This window comes from Schistocerca nitens, chromosome 2 (genome assembly GCF_023898315.1).
Source record: "Schistocerca nitens isolate TAMUIC-IGC-003100 chromosome 2, iqSchNite1.1, whole genome shotgun sequence".
NCBI lineage: Eukaryota > Metazoa > Arthropoda > Insecta > Orthoptera > Acrididae > Schistocerca > Schistocerca nitens.
In genome coordinates, this window is record NC_064615.1 from 1,207,258,935 (window position 1) to 1,207,283,258 (window position 24,324).

The window sequence follows — 24,324 nt, forward strand, 5'->3', positions numbered from 1 at the left end:
TTCCTGCGTCACCAGTTTTACATTCCGATGCACCTCTGCAGGTTTACTGTATCCCTTGGACCTTCCCATTGACGATGAAAAACAGAAATTGCATCGGAATTAAATATAACAGACACAATGCCGACTTAAGTACAGGAAAACTGAATCTTCCTACTGTCTATGTTTCGAGCGTTTCCTGTGTCACCAGTTTTACATTCCGATGCAAATGTGCAGGTTTACTGTATCCATTGGATCTTCACAGTGACAATGAAACACAGAAATTGCATCGGAATTTAAGATAAGACTGAGTCTTCCTACTGTCTATAATTTGAGCGTTTCCTGTGTCACCAGTTTTACATTCCGATGCACATCTACAGGTTTACTGTATTCCTTGGACCTTCCCATTGACGATGAAACACAGAAATTGCATCGGAATTAAATATAAGAGACACAACGCCGACTTAAGTACAAGAAAACTGAGTCTTCTTACGGTCTATGTTTTGAGCGTTTCCTGTGTCACCAGTTTTACATTCCGATGCACCTCTGCAGGTTTACTGTATCACTTGGACCTTCCCATTGGCGTTGAAAACACAAATTGCATCGAAATTAAATATAAGAGACACAATGCCGACTTAAGTACAGGAAAACTGTGTCTTCCTACTGTCTATGCTTTGAGCGTTTCCTGTGTCACCAGTTTTACATTCCGATGCATCTGTGCAGGTTTACTGTATCCATTGGATCTTCACAGTGACGATGAAACAAAGAAATTGCATAGGAATTAAAGATAAGAGACACAATGCCGACTTAAGTACAGGAAGCCTGAGTCTTCCTACTGTCTATAATTTGAGCGTTTCCTGTGTCACCAGTTTTACATTCCGATGCACGTCTACAGGTTTACTGTATTCCATGGACCTTTCCATTGACGATGAAAAACCGAAATTGCATCGGAATAAATATAAGAGACACAATGCCGACTTAAGTACAGGAAGACTAAGTCTTCCTACTGTCTATGATTTGAGAGTCTCCTGTGTCACCAGTTTTACATTCCGATGCACCTCTGCAGGTTTACTGTATCCCTTGGACCTTCCCATTGACGATGAAACACAGAAATTGCATCGGAATTAAATATAAGAGACACAATGCCGACTTAAGTACAGGAAGACTGAGTCTTCCTACTGTCTGTGTTTTGAGCGTTTCCTGTGTCACTAGTTTTACATTCCGATGCACCTCTGCAGGTTTACTGTATCCCTTGGACCTTCCCATTCACGATGAAACACAGAAATTGCATCGGAATTAAATATAAGAGACACACTGCCGACTTAAGTACATGAAGACTGAGTCTTCCTACTGTCTATGTTTTGAGCGTTCCTGTGTCACCAGTTTTACCTTCTGATGCACCTCTGCAGGTTTACTGTATCCTTTGGACCTTCCCATTGACGATGAAACACAGAAATTGCATCGGAATTCAATATAAGAGACACAATGCCGACATAAGTACAGGAAGACTGAGTCTTCCTACTGTCTATAATTTGAGCGTTTCCTGTGTCACGAGTTTTACAATCCGATGCACCTCTACAGCTTTACGGTATCCCTTGGACTTTCACAGTGAGGATGAAACACAGAAATTGCATCGGAATTAAATATAAGAGACACAATGCCGACTTAAGTACAGGAAGACTAAGACTTCCTACTGTCTATGTTTTGAGCGTTTCCTGTGTCATCAGTTTTACTTTCCGATGCACCTTTGCAGGTTTACTATATCCCTTGGACCTTCCCATTCACGATGAAACACAGAAATTTCATCGGAAATAAATATAAGAGACACAATGACGTCTTAAGTACAGGAAGACTGAGTCTTCCTACTGTCTATGTTTTGAGCGCTTCCTGTGTCACCAGTTTTACATTCTGATGCACCTCTGTAGGTTTCCTGTATCCCTTGGACGTTCCCATTGACGATGAAACACAGAAATTGCATCAAAATTAAATATAAGAGACACAATGCTGACTTAAGTACAAGAAAAATGTCTTCGTACGGTCAATGTTTTGAGCGTTTCCTGTGTCACCAGTTTTACATTCCGATGCACCTCTGCCGTTTTACTGTATCCCTTGGATCTTCCCATTGACGATGAAACACAGAAATTGCATCTAAATTAAATATAAGAGACACAATGCCGACTTAAGTACAAGAAAACAGTCTTCGTACGGTGTATGTTTTGAGCGTTTCCTGTGTCATCAGTTTTACATACCGATGCAACTCTGCAGGTTTACTGTATCCCTTGGACCTTCCCATTGACGATGAAAAACAGAAATTGCATCGAAATTAAATATAAGAGACACAATGCCGACTTAAGTACAGGAAGACTAAATCCTGCTACTGTCTATGTTTTGAGCGTATCCTGTGCCATCAGTTTTACTTTCCGATGCACCTCTGCAGGTTTACTGTATCCATTGGACCTTCCCATTGACGATGAAACACAGAAATTGCATCGGAATTAAATATAAGAGACACAATGCCGACTTAAGTACAGGAAGACTAAGTCTTCCTACTGTCTATGTTTTGATCGTTTCCTGTGTCATCAGTTTTACTTTCCGATGCACCTCTGCAGGTTTACTATATCCCTTGGACCTTCCCATTCACGATGAAACACAGGAATTTCATCGGAAATAAATATAAGAGACACAATGCAGACTTAAGTACAGGAAGACTGAGTCTTGCTACTGTCTATGTTTTGAGCGTTTCCTGTGTCACGAGTTTTACATTCCGATGCACCTCTGCAGGTTTACTGTATCCCTTGGACCTTCCCATTGACGATGAAACACAGAAATTGCATCGGAATTAAATATAAGAGACACAATGCCGACTTAAGTACAGGAAGACTGAGTCTTCCTACTGTCCATGTTTAGAGCGTTTCCTGTGTCATCAGTTTTACTTTCCGATGCACCTCTGCAGGTTTACTAAATCCCTGCGAGCTTCCCATTCACGATGAAACACAGAAATTTCATCGGAAATAAATATAAGAGACACAATGCCGACGGAAGTACAGGAAGACTGAGTCTTCCCACTTTCTATGATTTGAGCGTTTCCTGTGTCACCAGTTTTACATTCCGATGCATGTCCGCAGGTTTTCTGTATCCCTTGGACATTCCCATTGACAATGAATCACAGAAATTGCATCGGAATTAAATATAAGAGACACAATGCCGACTTAAGTACAAGAAGACTGAGTCTTCCTACTGTCTATGTTTCGAACGTTTCCTGTGGCACTAGTTTTACATTCCGATGCACCTCTACAGCTTTACGGTATCCCTTGGACTTTCACAGTGAGGATGAAACACAGAAATTGCATCGGAATTAAATATAAGAGACACAATGCCGACTTAAGTACAGGAAGACTAGGTCTTCCTACTGTCTATGTTTTGAGCGTTTCCTGTGTCATTAGTTTTACATTCCGATGCACCTCTGCAGGTTTACTGTATCCCTTGGACCTTCCCATTGACGATGAAAAACAGAAATTGCATCGGAATTAAATATAAGAGACACAATGCCGACTTAAGTACAGGAAGACTGAGTCTTCCTACTGTCTATGTTTTGAGCGTTTCTTGTGTCACCAGTTTTACATTCTAATGAACCTCTGTAGGTTTCCTGTATCACTTGGACCTTCCCATTGACGATGAAACACAGAAATTGCATCGAAATTAAATATAAGAGACACAATGCCGACTTAAGTACAAGAAAACAGTCTTCGTACGGTCAATGTTTTGAGCGTTTCCTGTGTCACCAGTTTTACATTCGGATGCACCTCTGCCGGTTTACTGTATCCCTTGGACCTTCCCATTGACGATGAAACACAGAAACTGCATCGGAATTAAATATAAGAGACACAATGCCGACTTAAGTACAAGAAGACTGAGTCTACCTACTGTCTATGTTTTGTGCGTTTCCTGCGTCACCAGTTTTACATTCCGATGCACCTCTGCAGGTTTACTGTATCCCTTGGACCTTCCCATTGACGATGAAAAACAGAAATTGCATCGGAATTAAATATAACAGACACAATGCCGACTTAAGTACAGGAAAACTGAATCTTCCTACTGTCTATGTTTCGAGCGTTTCCTGTGTCACCAGTTTTACATTCCGATGCAAATGTGCAGGTTTACTGTATCCATTGGATCTTCACAGTGACAATGAAACACAGAAATTGCATCGGAATTTAAGATAAGACTGAGTCTTCCTACTGTCTATAATTTGAGCGTTTCCTGTGTCACCAGTTTTACATTCCGATGCACATCTACAGGTTTACTGTATTCCTTGGACCTTCCCATTGACGATGAAACACAGAAATTGCATCGGAATTAAATATAAGAGACACAACGCCGACTTAAGTACAAGAAAACTGAGTCTTCTTACGGTCTATGTTTTGAGCGTTTCCTGTGTCACCAGTTTTACATTCCGATGCACCTCTGCAGGTTTACTGTATCACTTGGACCTTCCCATTGGCGTTGAAAACACAAATTGCATCGAAATTAAATATAAGAGACACAATGCCGACTTAAGTACAGGAAAACTGTGTCTTCCTACTGTCTATGCTTTGAGCGTTTCCTGTGTCACCAGTTTTACATTCCGATGCATCTGTGCAGGTTTACTGTATCCATTGGATCTTCACAGTGACGATGAAACAAAGAAATTGCATAGGAATTAAAGATAAGAGACACAATGCCGACTTAAGTACAGGAAGCCTGAGTCTTCCTACTGTCTATAATTTGAGCGTTTCCTGTGTCACCAGTTTTACATTCCGATGCACGTCTACAGGTTTACTGTATTCCATGGTCCTTTCCATTGACGATGAAAAACCGAAATTGCATCGGAATAAATATAAGAGACACAATGCCGACTTAAGTACAGGAAGACTAAGTCTTCCTACTGTCTATGATTTGAGAGTCTCCTGTGTCACCAGTTTTACATTCCGATGCACCTCTGCAGGTTTACTGTATCCCTTGGACCTTCCCATTGACGATGAAACACAGAAATTGCATCGGAATTAAATATAAGAGACACAATGCCGACTTAAGTACAGGAAGACTGAGTCTTCCTACTGTCTGTGTTTTGAGCGTTTCCTGTGTCACTAGTTTTACATTCCGATGCACCTCTGCAGGTTTACTGTATCCCTTGGACCTTCCCATTCACGATGAAACACAGAAATTGCATCGGAATTAAATATAAGAGACACACTGCCGACTTAAGTACATGAAGACTGAGTCTTCCTACTGTCTATGTTTTGAGCGTTCCTGTGTCACCAGTTTTACCTTCTGATGCACCTCTGCAGGTTTACTGTATCCTTTGGACCTTCCCATTGACGATGAAACACAGAAATTGCATCGGAATTCAATATAAGAGACACAATGCCGACATAAGTACAGGAAGACTGAGTCTTCCTACTGTCTATAATTTGAGCGTTTCCTGTGTCACGAGTTTTACAATCCGATGCACCTCTACAGCTTTACGGTATCCCTTGGACTTTCACAGTGAGGATGAAACACAGAAATTGCATCGGAATTAAATATAAGAGACACAATGCCGACTTAAGTACAGGAAGACTAAGACTTCCTACTGTCTATGTTTTGAGCGTTTCCTGTGTCATCAGTTTTACTTTCCGATGCACCTTTGCAGGTTTACTATATCCCTTGGACCTTCCCATTCACGATGAAACACAGAAATTTCATCGGAAATAAATATAAGAGACACAATGACGTCTTAAGTACAGGAAGACTGAGTCTTCCTACTGTCTATGTTTTGAGCGCTTCCTGTGTCACCAGTTTTACATTCTGATGCACCTCTGTAGGTTTCCTGTATCCCTTGGACGTTCCCATTGACGATGAAACACAGAAATTGCATCAAAATTAAATATAAGAGACACAATGCTGACTTAAGTACAAGAAAAATGTCTTCGTACGGTCAATGTTTTGAGCGTTTCCTGTGTCACCAGTTTTACATTCCGATGCACCTCTGCCGTTTTACTGTATCCCTTGGATCTTCCCATTGACGATGAAACACAGAAATTGCATCTAAATTAAATATAAGAGACACAATGCCGACTTAAGTACAAGAAAACAGTCTTCGTACGGTGTATGTTTTGAGCGTTTCCTGTGTCATCAGTTTTACATACCGATGCAACTCTGCAGGTTTACTGTATCCCTTGGACCTTCCCATTGACGATGAAAAACAGAAATTGCATCGAAATTAAATATAAGAGACACAATGCCGACTTAAGTACAGGAAGACTAAATCCTGCTACTGTCTATGTTTTGAGCGTATCCTGTGCCATCAGTTTTACTTTCCGATGCACCTCTGCAGGTTTACTGTATCCATTGGACCTTCCCATTGACGATGAAACACAGAAATTGCATCGGAATTAAATATAAGAGACACAATGCCGACGGAAGTACAGGAAGACTGAGTCTTCCCACTTTCTATGATTTGAGCGTTTCCTGTGTCACCAGTTTTACATTCCGATGCATGTCCGCAGGTTTTCTGTATCCCTTGGACATTCCCATTGACAATGAATCACAGAAATTGCATCGGAATTAAATATAAGAGACACAATGCCGACTTAAGTACAAGAAGACTGAGTCTTCCTACTGTCTATGTTTCGAACGTTTCCTGTGGCACTAGTTTTACATTCCGATGCACCTCTACAGCTTTACGGTATCCCTTGGACTTTCACAGTGAGGATGAAACACAGAAATTGCATCGGAATTAAATATAAGAGACACAATGCCGACTTAAGTACAGGAAGACTAGGTCTTCCTACTGTCTATGTTTTGAGCGTTTCCTGTGTCATTAGTTTTACATTCCGATGCACCTCTGCAGGTTTACTGTATCCCTTGGACCTTCCCATTGACGATGAAAAACAGAAATTGCATCGGAATCAAATATAAGAGACACAATGCCGACTTAAGTACAGGAAGACTGAGTCTTCCTACTGTCTATGTTTTGAGCGTTTCTTGTGTCACCAGTTTTACATTCTAATGAACCTCTGTAGGTTTCCTGTATCACTTGGACCTTCCCATTGACGATGAAACACAGAAATTGCATCGAAATTAAATATAAGAGACACAATGCCGACTTAAGTACAAGAAAACAGTCTTCGTACGGTCAATGTTTTGAGCGTTTCCTGTGTCACCAGTTTTACATTCGGATGCACCTCTGCCGGTTTACTGTATCCCTTGGACCTTCCCATTGACGATGAAACACAGAAACTGCATCGGAATTAAATATAAGAGACACAATGCCGACTTAAGTACAAGAAGACTGAGTCTACCTACTGTCTATGTTTTGTGCGTTTCCTGCGTCACCAGTTTTACATTCTGATGCACCTCTGCAGGTTTTCTGTTTCCCTTGCACCTTCCCATTGACGATGAAACACAGAAATTGCATCGAAATTAAATATAAGAGACACAATGCCGACTTAAGTACAAGAAAATGTCTTCGTACGGTCAATGTTTTGAGCGTTTCCTGTGTCACCAGTTTTACATTCCGATGCACGTCTGCCGTTTTACTGTATCCCTTGGACCTTCCCATTGACGATGAAACACAGATATTGCATCGGAATTAAATATAAGAGACACAATGACGACTAAAGCACAGGAAGACTGAGTCTTCCTACTGTCTATGTTTTGAGCGTTTCCTGTGTCACGAGTTTTACAATCCGATGCACCTCTACAGCTTTACGGTATCCCTTGGACTTTCACAGTGAGGATGAAACACAGAAATTGCATCGGAATTAAATATAAGAGACACAATGCCGACTTAAGTACAGGAAGACTAAGTCTTCCTACTGTCTATGTTTTGAGCGTTTCCTGTGTCATCAGTTTTACATTCCGATGCACCTCTGCAGGTTTACTGTATCCCTTGGACCTTCCCATTGACGATGAAAAACAGAAATTGCATCGGAATTAAATATAACAGACACAACGCCGACTTAAGTACAAGAAAACTGAGTCTTCTTACGGTCCATGTTTTGAGCGTTTCCTGTGTCACCAGTTTTACATTCCGATGCACCTCTGCAGGTTTACTGTATCACTTGGACCTTCCCATTGGCGTTGAAAACACAAATTGCATCGAAATTAAATATATGAGAGACAATGCCGACTTAAGTACAGGAAAACTGTGTCTTCCTACTGTCTCTGTTTTGAGCGTTTCCTGTGTCACCGGTTTTACATTCCGATGCATCTGTGCAGGTTTACTGTATCCATTGGATCTTCAAAGTGACGATAAACAAAGAAATTGCATAGGAATTAAAGACAAGAGACACAATGCCGACTTAAGTACAGGAAGCCTGAGTCTTCCACTGTCTATAATTTGAGCGTTTCCTGTGTCACCAGTTTTACATTCCGATGCACCTCTACAGGTTTACTGTATTCCATGGACCTTTCCATTGACGTTGAAAAACCGAAATTGCATCGGAATAAATATAAGAGACACAATGCCGACTTAAGTACAGGAAGACTAAGTCTTCCTACTGTCTATGATTTGAGAGTCTCCTGTGTCACCAGTTTTACATTCCGATGCACCTCTGCAGGTTTACTGTATCCCTCGGACCATCCCATTGACGATGAAACACTGAAATTGCTTCCGAATTAAATATAAGAGACACAATGCCGACTTAAGTACAGGATGACTGAGTCTTCCTACTGTCTGTGTTTTGAGCGTTTCCTGTGTCACTAGTTTTACATTCCGATGCACCTCTGCAGGTTTACTGTATCCCTTGGACCTTCCCATTCACGATGAAACACAGAAATTGCATCGGAATTAAATATAAGAGACACACTGCCGACTTAAGTACATGAAGACTGAGTCTTCCTACTGTCTATGTTTTGAGCGTTTCCTGTGTCACCAGTTTTACCTTCTGATGCACCTCTGCAGGTTTACTGTATCCTTTGGACCTTCCCATTGACGATGAAACACAGAAATTGCATCGGAATTAAATATAAGAGACACAATGCCGACATAAGTACAGGAAGACTGAGTCTTCCTACTGTCTATAATTTGAGCGTTTCCTGTGTCACGAGTTTTACAATCCGATGCACCTCTACAGCTTTACGGTATCCCTTGGACTTTCACAGTGAGGATGAAACACAGAAATTGCATCGGAATTAAATATAAGAGACACAATGCCGACTTAAGTACAGGAAGACTAAGTCTTCCTACTGTCTATGTTTTGAGCGTTTCCTGTGTCATCAGTTTTACTTTGCGATGCACCTTTGCAGGTTTACTATATCCCTTGGACCTTCCCATTCACGATGAAACACAGAAATTTCATCGGAAATAAATATAAGAGACACAATGACGTCTTAAGTACAGGAAGACTGAGTCTTCCTACTGTCTATGTTTTGAGCGTTTCCTGTGTCACCAGTTTTACATTCTGATGCACCTCTGTAGGTTTCCTGTATCCCTTGGACGTTCCCATTGACGATGAAACACAGAAATTGCATCAAAATTAAATATAAGAGACACAATGCCGACTTAAGTACAAGAAAAATGTCTTCGTACGGTCAATGTTTTGTGCGTTTCCTGTGTCACCAGTTTTACATTCCGATGCACGTCTGCCGTTTTACTGTATCCCTTGGACCTTCCCATTGACGATGAAACACAGATATTGCATCGGAATTAAATATAAGAGACACAATGACGACTAAAGTACAGGAAGACTGAGTCTTCCTACTGTCTATGTTTTGAGCGTTTCCTGTGTCACGAGTTTTACAATCCGATGCACCTCTACAGCTTTACGGTATCCCTTGGACTTTCACAGTGAGGATGAAACACAGAAATTGCATCGGAATTAAATATAAGAGACACAATGCCGACTTAAGTACAGGAAGACTAAGTCTTCCTACTGTCTATGTTTTGAGCGTTTCCTGTGTCATCAGTTTTACATTCCGATGCACCTCTGCAGGTTTACTGTATCCCTTGGACCTTCCCATTGACGATGAAAAACAGAAATTGCATCGGAATTAAATATAACAGACACAATGCCGACTTAAGTACAGGAAAACTGAATCTTCCTACTGTCTATGTTTCGAGCGTTTCCTGTGTCACCAGTTTTACATTCCGATGCAAATGTGCAGGTTTACTGTATCCATTGGATCTTCACAGTGACGATGAAACACAGAAATTGCATCGGAATTTAAGATAAGACTGAGTCTTCCTATTGTCTATAATTTGAGCGTTTCCTGTGTCACCAGTTTTACATTCCGATGCACATCTACAGGTTTACTGTATTCCTTGGACCTTCCCATTGACGATGAAACACAGAAATTGCATCGGAATTAAATATAAGAGACACAACGCCGACTTAAGTACAAGAAAACTGAGTCTTCTTACGGTCTATGTTTTGAGCGTTTCCTGTGTCACCAGTTTTACATTCCGATGCACCTCTGCAGGTTTACTGTATCACTTGGACCTTCCCATTGGCGTTGAAAACACAAATTGCATCGAAATTAAATATAAGAGACACAATGCCGACTTATGTACAGCAAGACTGAGTCTTCCTACTGTCTATGTTTTGAGCGTTTCCTGTGTCACCAGTTTTACATTCCGTTGCACCTCTGCAGGTTTACTGTATCCCTTGGACCTTCCCATTGACGATGCAACACAGAAATTGCATCGGAATTAAATATAAGAGACACAATGCCGACTTAAGTACAGGAAGACTAAATCCTGCTACTGTCTGTGTTTTGAGCGTTTCCTGTGTCACTAGTTTTACATTCCGATGAACCTCTGCAGGTTTACTGTATCCCTTGGACCTTCCCATTCACGATGAAACACAGAAATTGCATCGGAATTAAATATAAGAGACACACTGCCGACTTAAGTACATGAAGACTGAGTCTTCCTACTGTCTATGTTTTGAGCGTTTCCTGTGTCACCAGTTTTACCTTCTGATGCACCTCTGCAGGTTTACTGTATCCTTTGGACCTTCCCATTGACGATGAAACACAGAAATTGCATCGGAATTAAATATAAGAGACACAATGCCGACATAAGTACGGGAAGACTGAGTCTTCCTACTGTCTATAATTTGAGCGTTTCCTGTGTCACGAGTTTTACAATCCGATGCACCTCTACAGCTTTACGGTATCCCTTGGACTTTCACAGTGAGGATGAAACACAGAAATTGCATCGGAATTAAATATAAGAGACACAATGCCGACTTAAGTACATGAAGACTGAGTCTTCCTACTGTCTGTGTTTTGAGCGTTTCCTGTGTCACTAGTTTTACATTCCGATGCACCTCTGCAGGTTTACTGTATCCCTTGGACCTTCCCATTCACGATGAAAAACAGAAATTGCATCGGAATTAAATATAAGAGACACAATGCCGACTTAAGTACAGGAAGACTGAGTCTTCCTACTGTCTATGTTTTGAGCGTTTCTTGTGTCACCAGTTTTACATTCTAATGCACCTCTGTAGGTTTCCTGTATCACTTGGACCTTCCCATTGACGATGAAACACAGAAATTGCATCGAAATTAAATATAAGAGACACAATGCCGACTTAAGTACAAGAAAACAGTCTTCGTACGGTCAATGTTTTGAGCGTTTCCTGTGTCACCAGTTTTACATTCGGATGCACCTCTGCCGGTTTACTGTATCCCTTGGACCTTCCCATTGACGATGAAACACAGAAACTGCATCGGAATTAAATATAAGAGACACAATGCCGACTTAAGTACAGGAAGACTGAGTCTACCTACTGTCTATGTTTTGTGCGTTTCCTGTGTCACCAGTTTTACATTCTGATGCACCTCTGCAGGTTTACTGTATCCCTTGGACCTTCCCATTGACGATGAAACACAGAAATTGCATCGGCATTAAATATAAGAGACACAATGCCGACTTAAGTACAGGAAGACTGAGTCTTCCTACTGTCTATGTTTTGAGCGTTTCCTGTGTCACCAGTTTTACATTCCGATGCACCTCTGCAGGTTTACTATTTCCCTTGGACCTTCCCATTCACGATGAAATACAGAAATTTCATTGGAAATAAATATAAGAGACACAATGCCGACTTATGTACAGGAAGACTGAGTCTTCCTACTGTCTATAATTTGAGCGTTTCCTGTGTCACGAGTTTTACAATCCGATGCACCTCTACAGCTTTACGGTATCCCTTGGACTTTCACAGTGAGGATGAAACACAGAAATTGCATCGGAATTAAATATAAGAGACACAATGCCGACTTAAGTACAGGAAGACTAAGTCTTCCTACTGTCTATGTTTTGAGCGTTTCCTGTGTCATCAGTTTTACGTTCCGATAGACCTTTGCAGGTTTACTATATCCCTTGGACCTTCCCATTCACGATGAAACAGAGAAATTTCATCGGAAATAAATATAAGAGACACAATGACGTCTTAAGTACAGGAAGACTGAGTCTTCCTACTGTCTATGTTTTGAGCGTTTCCTGTGTCACCAGTTTTACATTCTGATGCACCTCTGTAGGTTTCCTGTATCCCTTGGACGTTCCCATTGACGATGAAACACAGAAATTGCATTAAAATTAAATATAAGAGACACAATGCCGACTTAAGTACAAGAAAAATGTCTTCGTACGGTCAATGTTTTGAGCGTTTCCTGTGTCTACAGTTTTACATTCCGATGCACCTCTGCCGTTTTACTGTATCCCTTGGACCTTCCCATTGACGATGAAACACAGAAATTGCATCTAAATTAAATATAAGAGACACAATGCCGACTTAAGTACAGGAAGACTAAATCCTGCTACAGTCTATGTTTTCAGCGTATCCTGTGTCATCAGTTTTACATTCCGATGCACCTCTGCAGGTTTAGTATTTGCCTTGGACCTTCCCATTCACGATGAAATACAGAAATTTCATTGGAAATAAATATAAGAGACACAATGCCGACTTATGTACAGGAAGACTGAGTCTTCCTGCTCTCTATGTTTTGAGCGTTTCCTGTGCCACTAGTTTTACATTCCGATGCACCTCTGCTGGTTTACTATGTCCCTTGGACCTTCCCATTGACGATGAAACACAGGAATTGCATCGGAATTAAATATAAGAGACACAATGCCGACTTATGTACAGCAAGATTGAGTCTTCCTACTGTCTATGTTTTGAGCGTTTCCTGTGTCACCAGTTTTACATTCCGTTGCACCTCTGCAGGTTTACTGTATCCCTTGGACCTTCCCATTGACGATGCAACACAGATATTGCATCGGAATTAAATATAAGAGACACAATGCCGACTTAAGTACAGGAAGACTAAATCCTGCTACTGTCTATGTTTTGAGCGTATCCTGTGCCATCAGTTTTACTTTCCGATGCAGCTCTGCAGGTTTACTGTATCCATTGGACCTTCCCATTGACGATGAAACACAGAAATTGCATCGGAATTAAATATAAGAGACACAATGCCGACTTAAGTACAGGAAGACTAAGTCTTCCTACTGTCTATGTTTTGATCGTTTCCTGTGTCATCAGTTTTACTTTCCGATGCACCTCTGCAGGTTTACTATATCCCTTGGACCTTCCCATTCACGATGAAACACAGGAATTTCATCGGAAATAAATATAAGAGACACAATGCAGACTTAAGTACAGGAAGACTGAGTCCTGCTACTGTCTATGTTTTGAGCGTTTCCTGTGTCACGAGTTTTACATTCCGATGCACCTCTGCAGGCTTACTGTATCCCTTGGACCTTCCCATTGACGATGAAACACAGAAATTGCATCGGAATTAAATATAAGAGACACAATGCCGACTTAAATACAGGAAGACTAAATCCTGGTACTGTCTATGTATTGAGCGTGTCCTGTGCCATCTGTTTTACTTTCCGATGCACCTCTGTAGGTTTCCTGTATCCCTTAGACCTTCCCATTGACGATGAAACACAGAAATTGCATCGAAATTAAATATAAGAGACACAATGCCGACTTAAGAACAGGAAGACTAAATCCTGCTACTGTCTATGTTTTGAGCGTATCCTGTGCCATCTGTTTTACTTTCCGATGCAGCTCTGCAGGTTTACTGTATCCATTGGACCTTCCCATTGACGATGAAACACAGAAATTTCATCGGAAATAAATATAAGAGACACAATGCCGACTGAAGTACAGGAAGACTGAGTCTTCCCACTTTCTATGATTTGAGCGTTTCCTGTGTCACCAGTTTTACATTCCGATGCATGTCCGCAGGTTTTCTGTATCCCTTGGACATTCCCATTGACGGTGAAACACAGAAATTGCATCGGAATTAAATATAAGAGACACAATGCCGACTTAAGTACAGGAAGACTGAGTCTTCCTACTGTCTATGTTTCGAACGTTTCCTGTGGCACTAGTTTTACATTCCGATGCACCTCTGCAGGTTTACTGTATCCCTTGGACCTTCCCATTGACGATGAAACACAGAAATTGCATCGGAATTAAATATAAGAGACACAATGCCGACTTAAGTACAGGAAGACTGAGTCTTCCTACTGTCTATGTTTAGAGCGTTTCCTGTGTCATCAGTTTTACTTTCCGATGCACCTCTGCTGGTTTACTATATCCCTGCGAGCTTCCCATTCACGATGAAACACAGAAATTTCATCGGAAATAAATATAAGAGACACAATGCCGACTGAAGTACAGGAAGACTGAGTCTTCCCACTTTCTATGATTTGAGCGTTTCCTGTGTCACCAGTTTTACATTCCGATGCATGTCCGCAGGTTTTCTGTATCCCTTGGACATTCCCATTGACGATGAAACACAGAAATTGCATCGGAATTAAATATAAGAGACACAATGCCGACTTAAGTACAGGAAGACTGAGTCTTCCTACTGTCTATGTTTCGAACGTTTCCTGTGGCACTAGTTTTACATTCCGATGCACCTCTGCAGGTTTACTGTATCCCTTGGACCTTCCCATTGACGACGAAAAACAGAAATTGCATCGGAATTAAATATAAGAGACACAATGCCGACTTAAGTAAAGGAAGACTGAGTCTTCCTACTGTCTATATTTGAGCGTTTCTTGTGTCACCAGTTTTACATTCTGATGCACCTCTGTAGGTTTCCTGTATCCCTTGGACCTTCCCATTGACGATGAAACACAGAAATTGCATCGAAATTAAATATAAGAGACACAATACCGACTTAAGTACAAGAAAACAGTCTTCGTACGGTCAATGTTTTGAGCGTTTCCTGTGTCACCAGTTTTACATTCGGATGCACCCCTGCCGGTTTAATGTATCCCTTGGACCTTGCCATTGACGATGAAACACAGAAATTGCATCGGAATTAAATATAAGAGACATAATACCGACTTAAGTACAGGAAGACTGAGTCTTCCTACTGTCTATGTTTTGAGCGTTTCCTGTGTCACCAGTTTTACATTCTGATGCACCTCTGCAGGTTTACTGTATCCCTTGACCCTTCCCATTGACGATGAAACACAGAAATTGCATCGGAATTAAATATAAGAGACACAATGCCGACTTAAGTACAGGAAGACTGAGTCTTCCTACTGTCTATATTTTGAGCGTTTCCTGTGTCACCAGTTTTACATTCTGATGCACCTCTGCAGGTATCCTGTATCCCTTGGACCTTCCCATTGACGATAAAATACAGAAATTGCATCTAAATTAAATATAAGAGACACAATGCCGACTTAAGTACAAGAAAACAGTCTTCGTACGGTGTATGCTTTGAGCGTTTCCTGTGTCATCAGTTTTACATTCCGATGCACCTCTGCAGGTTTACTGTATCCCTTGGACCTTCCCATTGACGATGAAAAACAGAAATTGCATCGGAATTATTTATAAGAGACACAATGCCGACTTAAGTACAGGAAGATTGAGTCTTCCTACTGTCTATGTTTGAGCGTTTCCTGTGTCACTAGTTTTACATTCCGATGCACCTCTGCAGGTTAACTGTATCCCTTGGACCTTCCCATTGACGATGAAACACAGAAATTGCATCGGAATTATATATAAGAGACACAATGCCGACTTAAGTACAGGAAGACTCAGTCTTCCTACTCTCTATGTTTTGAGCTTTTTCGGTGTCACCAGTTTTAAATTCTGATGCACCTCTGCAGGTTTACTGTATTCCTTGGACCTTCCCATTGACAATGAAACACAGAAATTGCATCGGAATTAAATATAAGAGACACAATGCCGACTTAAGTACAGGAAGACTAAGTCTTCTTACTGTCTATGTTTTGATCGTTTCCTGTGTCATCAGTTTTACTTTCCGATGCACCTCTGCAGGTTTACTATATCCCTTGGACCCTCCCATTCAGGATGAAACACAGGAATTTCATCGGAAATAAATATAAGAGACACAATGCAGACTTAAGTACAGGAAGACTGAGTCTTCCTACTGTCTATGTTTTGAGCGTTTCCTGTGTCACGAGTTTTACATTCCGATGCACCTCTGCAGGTTTACTGTATCACTTGGACCTTCCCATTGACGATGAAACACAGAAATTGCATCGGAATTAAATATAAGAGACACAATGCCGACTTAAGTACAGGAAGACTGAGTCTTCCTACTGTCTATGTTTTGAGCGTTTCCTGTGTCACTAGTTTTACATTCCGATGCACCTTTGCAGGTTTACTGCATCCCTTGGACCTTCACATTGACGATGAAACACAGAAATTGCATCGGAATTAAATATAAGAGACACAATGCCGACTTAAGTACAGGAAGACTGAGTCTTCCTACTGTCTATGTTTTGAGCGTTTCCTGTGTCACCAGTTTTACATTCTGATGCACCTCTGCAGGTTTACTGTATCCCTTGGACCTTCCCATTGACGATGAAACACAAAAATTGCATCGGAATTAAATACAAGAGACACAAGCCGACTTAAGTACAGGATGACTGAGTCTTCCTACTGTCTATAATTTGAGCGTTTCCTGTGTCACCAGTTTTACATGCCGAAGCACCTCTGCATGTTTACTGTATCCCTTGGACCTTCCCATTGGCGATGAAACACACAATTTGCATCGAAATCAAATATAAGAGACACAATGCCGGCTTAAGTACAGGAAGACTAAATCCTGCAACTGTCTATGTTTTGAGCGTATCCTGTGTCATCAGTTTTACTTTCCGATGCACCTCTGCAGGTTTACTATATCCCTTGGACCTTCCCATTCACGATGAAATACAGAAATTTCATCGGAAATAAATATAAGAGACACAATGCCAACTTATGTACAGGAAGACTGAGTCTTCCTACTGTCTATGTTTTGAGCGTTTCCTGTGTCACTAGTTATACATTCAGTTGCACCTCTGCAGGTTTACTGTGTCCCTTGGACCTTCCCATTGACGATGCAACACAGAAATTGCATCGGAATTAAATATAAGAGACACAATGCCGACTTAAGTACAGGAAGACTGAGTCTTCCTACTGTCTATGTTGTGAGCGTTTCCTGTGTCACCATTTTTACATTCTGATGCACCTCTGCAGGTTTAATGTAGCCCTTGGACCTTCCCATTGACGATGAAACACAGAAATTGCATCGGAATTAAATATAAGAGACACAATGCCGACTTAAGCAGAGAAAGACTGTGTCTTCCTACTGTCTATGTTTTGGGCGTTTCCTGTGTCACCAGTTTTACATTCCGATGCACCTCCGCAGGTTTACTGTATCCCTTGGACTTTCCCATTGACGATGAAACACAGAAATTGCATCGGAATTAAATGTGAGAGACACAATGCCGACTTAAGTACAGGAAGTCTGAGTCTACCTGCTGTCTATGTTTTGAGCGTTTCCTGTGTCACTAGTTTTACATTCCGATGCACCTCTGCAGGTTTACTGTATCCCTTGGACCTTCCCATTGACGATGAAACACAGAAATTGCATCGGAATTATATATAAGAGACACATTGCCGACTTAAGTACAGGCGGACTGAGTCTTCCTACTGTCTATGTTTGAGCTTTTCCTGTGTCACCAGTTTTACATTCCGATTAACATCTGCAGGTTTACTGTATCCCTTGGACCTTCCCATTGACGATGAAACACAGAAATTGCATCGGAATTAAATATAAGAGGCACAATGCCGACTTAAGTACACGAAGACTGAGTCTTCATACTGTCTATGTTTTGTGCGTTACCTGTGTCACCAGTTTTACATTGTGATGCACCTCTGCAGGTTTACTGTATCCCTTGCACCTTCCCATTGACGATGAAACACAGAAATTGCATCGGAATTAAACATAAGAGAAACAATGCCGACTTAAGTACAGGAAGACTGAGTCTTCCTACTGTCTATAATTTGAGCGTTTCCTATGTCACCACTTTTACATTCCGTTGAACCTCTACAGGTTTACTGTATCCCTAGGACCTTCACAGTGACGATGAAACACAGAAATTGCATCGGAATTAAATATAAGAGACACAATGCCGAATTAAGTACAGGAAGACTAAGTCTTCCTACTGTCTATGATTTGAGCGTTTCCTGTGTCATCTGTTTTACTTTCCGATGCACTTCTGCAGGTTTACTATATCCCTTGGACCTTCCCATTCACGATGAAACACAGAAATTTCATCGGAAATAAATATAATAGACACAATGCCGACTTCAGTACAGGAAGACTGAGTCTTCCTACTGTCTATGTTTTGAGCGTTTCCTGTGTTAGAGTTTTACATTCCGATGCACCTCTGCAGGTGTACTGTATCCCTTGGACCTCCCCATTGACGATGAAACACATAAATTGCATCGGAATTAAATATAAGAGACACAATGCCGACTTAAGTACAGGAAGACCGAGTCTTCCTACTGTCTATAATTTGAGCGTTTCCTGTGTCACCAGTTTTACATTCTGATGCACCTCTGCAGCTTTACTGTATCCCTTGGACCTTCCCATTGACGATTAAATACAGAAATTGCACCGGAATTAAATATAAGAGACACAAGGCCGATTTAAGTACAGGATGACTGAGTCTTCCTACTGTCTACAATTTGAGCGTTTCCTGTGTCACCAGTTTTACATTCCGATGCACCTCTACAGGTTTACTGTATCCCTTGGACCTTCACAGTTACGATGTAACACAGAAATTACATCGGAATTATATATAAGAGACACAATGCCGACTTAAGTACAAGAAAACAGTCTTCTTACAGTCAATGTTTTGAGCGTTTCCTGTGTCACCAGTTTTACATTCCGATGCACCTCTGCATGTTTACTGTATCCCTTGGACCTTCCCATTGGCGATGAAACACACAAATTGCATCGCAATTAAATATAAGAGCCACAATGCCGACTTAAGTACAGGAAGACTGAGTCTTACTACTGTCTATAATTTGAGCGTTTCCTGTGTCACCAGTTTTACATTCCGATGCACCTCTACAGGTTTACTGTATTCCATGGATCTTTCCATTGACGAAGAAAAACCGAAATTGCATCGGAATAAATATAAGAGACACAATGCCGACTTAAGTACAGGAAGACTAAGTCTTCCTACTGTCTATGATTTGAGAGTTTCCTGTGTCACCAGTTTTACATTCCGATGCACCTCCGCAGGTTTACTGTATCCCTCGGACCATCCCATTGACGATGAAACACAGAAATTGCATCGGAATTAAATATAAGAGACACAATGCCGACTTAAGTACAGGAACACTGAGTCTTCCTACTGTCTATGTTTTGAGCGTTTCCTGTGTCACTAGTTTTACATTCCGATGCACCTCTGCAGGTTTACTGTATCCCTTGGACCTTCCCATTCACGATGAAACACAGAAATTGCATCGGAATTAAATATAAGAGACACAATGCCGACTTAAGTACATGAAGACTGAGTCTTCCTACTGTCTATGTTTTGAGCGTTTCCTGTGTCACCAGTTTTACCTTCTGATGCACCTCTGCAGGTTTACTGTATGCCTTGGACCTTCCCATTGACGATGAAACACAGAAATTGCATCGGAATTAAATATAAGAGACACAATGCCGACATAAGTACAGGAGGACTGAGTCTTCCTACTGTCTATAATTTGAGCGTTTCCTGTGTCACGAGTTTTACAATCCGATGCACCTCTACAGCTTTACGGTATCCCTTGGACTTTCACAGTGAGGATGAAACACAGAAATTGCATCGGAATTAAATATAAGAGACACAATGCCGACTTAGGTACAGGAAGACTAAGTCTTCCTACTGTCTATGTTTTGAGCGTTTCCTGTGTCAACAGTTTTACTTTCCGATGCACCTCTGCAGGTTTACTATATCCCTTGGACCTTCCCATTCACGATGAAACACAGAAATTTCATCGGAAATAAATATAAGAGACACAATGCCGACTGAAGTACAGGAAGACTCAGTCTTCCCACTTTCTATGAATCGAGCGTTTAGTGTGTCACCAGTTTTACATTCCGATGCATGTCTGCAGGTTTACTGTATCCCTTGGACATTCCCATTGACGATGAAACACAGATATTGCATCGGAATTAAATATAAGAGACACAATGCCGACTTAAGTACAGGAAGACTGAGTCTTCCTACTGTCTATGTTTCGAGCGTTTCCTGTGTCACTAGTTTTACATTCCGATGCACCTCTGCAGGTTTACTGTATCCCTTGGACCTTCCCATTGACGATGAAACACAGAAATTCCATCGGAATTAAATATAAGAGACACAATACCGACTTAAGTACAGGAAGACTGAGTCTTCCTACTGTTTATAATTTGAGCGTTTCCTGTGTCACCAGTTTTACATTCCGATGCACACCTACAGGTCGACTGTAACCCTTGGACCTTCACACTGACGATGAAACACAGAAATTGCATCGGAACTAAATATAAGAGGCAAAATGCCGACTTAAGTACAGGAAGACTGAGTCTTCCTACTGTCTATGTTTTGAGCGTTTCTTGTGTAACCAGTTTTACATTCTAATGCACCTCTGTAGGTTTCCTGTATCACTTGGACCTTCCCATTGACGATGAAACACAGAAATTGCATCGAAATTAAATATAAGAAACACAATGCCGACTTAAGTACAGGAAGACTAAATCCTGCTACTGTCTATGTTTTGAGCGTATCCTGTGCCATCAGTTTTACTTTCCGATGCACCTCTGCAGGTTTACTGTATCCATTGGACCTTCTCATTGACGATGAAACACAGAAATTGCATCGGAATTAAATATAAGAGAAACAATGCAGACTTAAGTACAGGAAGACTGAGTCTTGCTACTGTCTATGTTTTGAGCGTTTCCTGTGTCACGAGTTTTACATTCCGATGCACCTCTGCAGGTTTACTGTATCCCTTGGACCTTCCCATTGACGATGAAACACAGAAATTGCATCGGAATTAAATATAAGAAACACAATGCCGACTTAAGTACAGGAAGACTGAGTCTTCCTACTGTCTATGTTCAGCTCGTTTCCTGTGTCATCAGTTTTACTTTCCGATGCACCTCTGCAGGTTTACTATATCCCTGGGAGCTTCCCATTCACGATGAAACACAGAAATTTCATCGGAAATAAATATAAGAGACACAATGCCGACTGAAGTACAGGAAGACTGAGTCTTCCCACTTTCTAAGATTTGAGCGTTTCCTGTGTCACCAGTTTTACATTCCGATGCATGTCCGCAGGTTTTCTGTATCCCTTGGACATTCCCATTGACGATGAAACACAGAAATTGCATCGGAATTAAATATAAGAGACACAATGCCGACTTAAGTACAGGAAGAATGAGTCTTCCTACTGTCTATGTTTCGAACGTTTCCTGTGTCACAAGTTTTACATTCCGATGCACCTCTGCAGGTTTACTGTATCCCTTGGACCTTCCCATTCACGACGAAAAACAGAAATTGCATCGGAATTACATATAAGAGACACAATGCCGACTTAAGTACAGGAAGACTGAGTCTTCCTACTGTCTATGTTTTGAGCGTTTCCTGTGTCACCAGTTTTACATTCTGATGCACCTCTGCAGGTTTACTGTATCCCTTGGACCTTCCCATTGACGATGAAACACAGAAATTGCATCGGAATTAAATATAAGAGACACAATGCCGACTTAAGTACAAGACAACAGTCTTCGTACGGTCAATGTTTTGAGCGTTTCCTGTTTCACCAGTTTTACATTCCGATGCACCTCTGCCGGTTTAATGTATCCCTTGGACTTTCCCATTGACGATGAAACACAGAAATTGCATCGGAATTAAATATAAGAGACATAATGCCGACTTAAGTACAGGAAGACTGAGTCTTCCTACTGTCTATGTTTTGAGCGTTTCCTGTGTCACCAGTTTTACATTCTGATGCACCTCTGCAGGTTTACTGTATCCCTTGGACCTTCCCATTGACGATGAAACACAGAAATTGCATCGGAATTAAATATAAGAGACACAATGCCGACTTAAGTACAGGAAGACTGAGTCTTCCTACTGTCTATGCTTTGAGCGTTTCCTGTGTCACCAGTTTTACATTCTGATGCACCTCTGCAGGTATCCTGTATCCCTTGGACCTTCCCATTGACGATAAAATAGAGAAATTGCATCTAAATTAAATATAAGAGACACAATGCCGACTTAAGTACAAGAAAACAGTCTTCGTACGGAGTATGTTTGAGCGTTTCCTGTGTCATCAGCTTTCCATTATGATGCACCTCTGCAGGTTTACTGTATCCCTTGGACCTTCCCATTGACGATGAGAAACAGAAATTGCATCGGAATTATTTATAAGAGACACAATGCCGACTTAAGTACGGGAAGACTGAGTTTTCCTACTGTCTATGTTTGAGCGTTTCCTGTGTCACTAGTTTTACATTCCGATGCACCTCTGCAGGTTAACTGTATCCCTTGGACCTTCCCATTGACGATGAAACACAGAAATTGCATCGGAATTATATATAAGAGACACAATGCCGACATAAGTACAGGAAGACTGAGTCTTCCTACTCTCTATGTTTTGAGCTTTTTCGGTGTCACCAGTTTTACATTCTGATGCACCTCTACTGGTTTACTGTATCCCTTGGACCTTCCCATTGACGATGAAACACAGAAATTGCATCGGAAATAAATATAAGAGACACAATGCCGACTTAAATACAGGAAGACTGAGTCTTCCTGCTGTCTATAATTTGAGCGTTTCCTGTGTCACCAGTTTTACATTCTGATGCACCTCTACAGGTTTACTGTATCCCTTGGACCTTCACACTGACGATGAAACACAGAAATAGCATCGGAATTAAATATAAGAGACACAATGCCGACTTAAGTACAGGAAGACTAAGTCTTCTTACTGTCTATGTTTTGAGCGTTTCTGGTGTCACCAGTTTTACATTCTAATGCACCTCTGTAGGTTTCCTGTATCACTTGGACCTTCCCATTGACGATGAAACACAGAAATTGCATCGAAATTAAATATACGAGACACAATGCCGACTTAAGTACAAGAAAACAGTCTTCGTACGGTCAATGTTTTGAGCGTTTCCTGTGTCATCAGTTTTACATTCGGATGCACCTCTGCCGGTTTACTGTATCCCTGGGACCTTCCCATTGACGATGAAACACAGAAACTGCATCGGAATTAAATATAAGAGACACAATGCCGACTTAAGTACAGGAAGACTGAGTCTACCTACTGTCTATGTTTTGTGCGTTTCCTGTGTCACCAGTTTTACATTCTGATGCACCTCTGCAGGTTTACTGTATCCCTTGGACCTTCCCATTGACGATGAAACACAGAAATTGCATCGGCATTAAATATAAGAGACACAATGCCGACTTAAGTTCAGGAAGACTGAGTCTTTCTACTGTCTATGTTTTGAGCGTTTCCTGTGTCACCAGTTTTATATTCCGATGCACCTCTGCAAGTTTCCTGTATCCCTTGGACCTTCCCATTGACGATGAAACACAGAAATTGCATCTAAATTAAATATAAGATACACAATACCGACTTAAGTACAAGAAAACAGTCTTCGTACGGTGTATGTTTTGAGCGTTTCCTGTGTCATCAGTTTTACATACCGATGCAACTCTGCATGTTTACTGTATCCCTTGGACTTTCCCATTGACGATGAAAAACAGAAATTGCATCGAAATTAAATATAAGAGACACAATGCCGACTTAAGTACAGGAAGACAAAATCCTGCTACTGTCTATGTTTTGAGCGTATCCTGTGTCATCAGTTTTACATTCCGATGCACCTCTGCAGGTTTACTATTTCCCTTGGACCTTCCCATTCACGATGAAATACAGAAATTTCATTGGAAATAAATATAAGAGACACAATGCCGACTTATGTACAGGAAGACTGAGTCTTCCTACTGTCTATGGTTTGAGCGTTTCCTGTGTCACTAGTTATACATTCCGTTGCACCTCTGCAG